This window comes from Adiantum capillus-veneris, unplaced genomic scaffold (genome assembly GCF_014529385.1).
Source record: "Adiantum capillus-veneris isolate H3 unplaced genomic scaffold, ASM1452938v2 Hic_scaffold_909, whole genome shotgun sequence".
In the NCBI taxonomy this organism is placed as follows: domain Eukaryota; kingdom Viridiplantae; phylum Streptophyta; class Polypodiopsida; order Polypodiales; family Pteridaceae; genus Adiantum; species Adiantum capillus-veneris.
The window spans coordinates 25649-29312 of NW_028221872.1; positions in this window are offsets into that span (position 1 = coordinate 25649).

Consider the following 3664-nt stretch of genomic DNA (forward strand, 5'->3'; position numbering starts at 1 on the left):
CCCCATGATAGCAAGGCATTCGAAGACTTGCAAGCATAGCACAACTTACCTTGAGCTTCCGTAAGGCAGCTATATAATGGACAATGAGGTGGAAAGGAAAACCACTCTGCTTATCACCACTATTTGAATCTTATGATCCCATCTTCCTCCACATTGCAGCAACCACATGTCTATTGAATACCCACCTCCAATCTCCTCCTGATCCAAGGATGTTGCTCCTAGCATGGCCAATGGTTTTAAGGTTTGTAAATAGGGCATTGATTATGGTATACATGATATATAAGCTATGAGGATTGGGACACGTGCATGCCATATAGTATTCCAATCATAAAATATAAAAAGCTTGGTCATTTCACTAGCCAAGAAAAGGCCTTTGTTGTTATAAAAAAAGCTAACACATGAGCTCCTCTCTCTCTCTCTCTCTCTCTCTCTCTCTCTCTCTCTCTCTCTCTCTCTCTGTGTGTGTGTGTGTGTGTGTGTGTGTGTGTGTGTGTGTGTGTGTGTGTGTGTGTGTGTGTGTGTGTGTGCGTGCGCGCGCGTTTGTGTGTAGTTGTTTTAACATAAATAAAAACACATAATTGAACTTTTACATTCAAAAGACAGCTGGCTCCAGAGAAAGGGAAATGATAAGTATAAAAACAACTCAATCTTAGAATTATTTTTGTACAATGCTTATAAGAATGAAGCCTCATTCCACTATACAGATATCACAAAGTACTTCCCCTGCAGTAGGTGTATCTGTAATCATGTGTGGACAACTGCTTTAAGCCAAAAAAACTTCCAAGATAAAATAAAGTCCTTACCTGCACCCATCCAAACAAGACAACAGATATGTTAGCCTTGGATGTGTTTTACAGGTATCACTATTATCCATGTCCATCTCATAACTTTTTTTAAACTTACAAGCTTAGTCCAAAGTATTTATGCTGTTTTTCTTTTAAAATGTTTTATTATCCCAATGTTTATTTAGTATTTTGTTCCTATAAGAAGACCATAACCCCTTCTACTCCAAGTGGCATGCTCCCCCTTTTTTTTATTTTTTAAAACCAACTTTTTGAGTTTTTATCTGCCAAATTAATGAGGCTTCATCACATGAAGCCGTAAAGAAGCCTGAAAAATACCATTATGAGTTCAAACTTGTTTTTGTTTATTTAGAACTGATATCGTTTATGTTTATATGGAATACAATCCTTCCCAAGTTTATAAGTCACAATCTCTTAGCAAGCCAAGTGGTAGAGAATTTATGGTAACCTAGCCCGTCCAACTGTCAAACCAAAAAAAGAGCTAGATGTTTATACAGATTTTTTGTACCCGACCATGTGAATGCAAATATTGTATTGCATCATCTTGTCCAAACAACTAATGTCGAACAGGTTCAGCAATGGTATGTAACCGGGCCATATTCCCCCAAAGTCCCCAACATTTATAAAAACATGCAACATCAGCGTATAGATGGGCAAAAAAGACCCCAATATTCACTAAGCCAACTCAAATGGTGGGCTTTACCAAGTTTTTTAAGCGACAGTCATCACGATGCCAAGTTTTAAGCGACAGTACCAAGTGTAAGAACTAATATACATATGGGGTATATCCCCCATCCCAAAGCTCCACTATGTACCGACAAGTTACTTACCATCAGAGTTTTGCATTGTCAAGCCAAGCGGCGGTTAACGTACACTTCTCTCTGGCATCAGTGCACAAAAAAAACCCCTTTATATATACTTAGCCAGTCCAAAATGATGGGCTTTACCAGGCTTAAAGAACAGTGGTCAAGATGCCATGCTTAAGTGACAATTCTCACTCAAAAAATTAGTACACCAGGGGTATACCCCCCATCCCAAAAAAAATTTATGAATAGTATGCGCGGTCAAGTTACTTATCACCAGAATTTGCCAAGCCAGGCAACTTAAATATATATATATATATATATATAGATATATATATATATATATATATAGATATATATATATATATATATATATATATACCTCCTATTCAAAAAAACCAGTGAACCAGTTAACGTAGAGTAACATCGCATCAGAATTTTACTGTATAAAGCGGCCATATTTATTATGCCAAACCCCAAATTTTAAGGATCACCTTCATTCAAACCATATAATTATGCAACTTTTATTGAAAAAACCGAAACTCAATAGAGGGGTCATAGCTTTTTAAAATCATTCCTTATGTATTGTCATGTAAAGTAAACCCATTTGGTGGGCCTTATCAGGCAATCAGTGAAGGTGATCAAGATACCATAGCGTGGTTATGTTTGCAATTTAAACAAGAAAGAAAACCAAGTTCAGTAAACAATGACAAACCTAGGTTGGTTGAGCTACAAGCTCCATGTTTGGTGTAGCAGTGAGTAACGAAAACCAACACACACTCCTAACTCTCAAGTAAAAACATACCCAAAGATAAGAGAGGGGCAGAAAGCGCCCTCACCTCTTTAAATAGAGGAGGGGAGACCACCATTACTCCTGACATGCACAGAATCCTCCCAAGTACTTAGTATAGCATGCCCCTTCTGGGGAATCGACAATATGCAGCCACCTTAGTAGTGGTCCAGCTCAGTGGAGCGAATTTACCATAGCGCCTCATGGCAGGGTAGGTGAGGCTCAATAGAGAGACCCACGTTTTTACTTGCCAGCTAATGCTTAAGTGCCAGTTATTAGCCTATAAGGGTTCCATCCCATGGTAGATTTAAACTTAGTGTATCTTTAAAAAGTTGTAGGTTTTACAGTGTAGCTATCTACCCAGGGTGACAACATTAGGGTTTAGTAAAGTATTTTCTAATATGTTGAAAACTCAAAAGCAACAAAGTGTGTGTGTGTGTGTGTGTGTGTGTGTGTGTGTGTGTGTGTGTGTGAGAGAGAGAGAGAGAGAGAGAGAGAGAGAGAGGAGGAAGCGTGAGGCACGATGTTTAAATATACATTGCTCTTTACAAAGGATTACGGGATGTTTAAATATACGTTGCACTTTACAAAGGATTACCCTTAAAGCCTACAAGATGTTGTACTATTTATGCTTATATCAATTTATCTCTAAGTCTTCTACCTCAGCTTCTTTGTTTCCTTCTTTTGAGCATTCTTGTCTATTGCTCGATGGTTAAACTTCTATTTATTTTTGCATGTCACCTATATTTAAGTTTAAGTCACACCATCACCAAGGCGTCAAACGTCAGCTCTCAAGAGTATATTGATTGTAGGATATGCTCGAGCTAGAAGGGACATGGCAAAGAAGCTATTGAACTATTTCATAGGAGACTTAGCCTGTAATGTTTTTGAAGAAGCTCATGGTCGATCCCTAAAGAAAAGTAGACAAAGTGATGACTTGAAGGTAATGAATGATCTCCCTGATGCATTGAAATTTTTTTAAAAAGTGACCCTCGTGTAGTGGAGGAGAAGCAAACATGACCCTCCAACAGTAGAGAAGAAGCACATTATAAGTCTCCAACATTGAAGGAGGAAAGAAGCATACGGGGCAAGACCACATTTTCTATAGTTTATAATAGCTAGGTGAGGACAGTGCCACCTCCCCGCCATACATACATATGGTTTTTTTCTTTTTCTTTGTGGCCATGGCATGCAAGCATGTAATGCATTGATCAAGATCTTCTGAACCCATGTTTGTAACATTTTTATTACTAGCAACATGCCTTGAC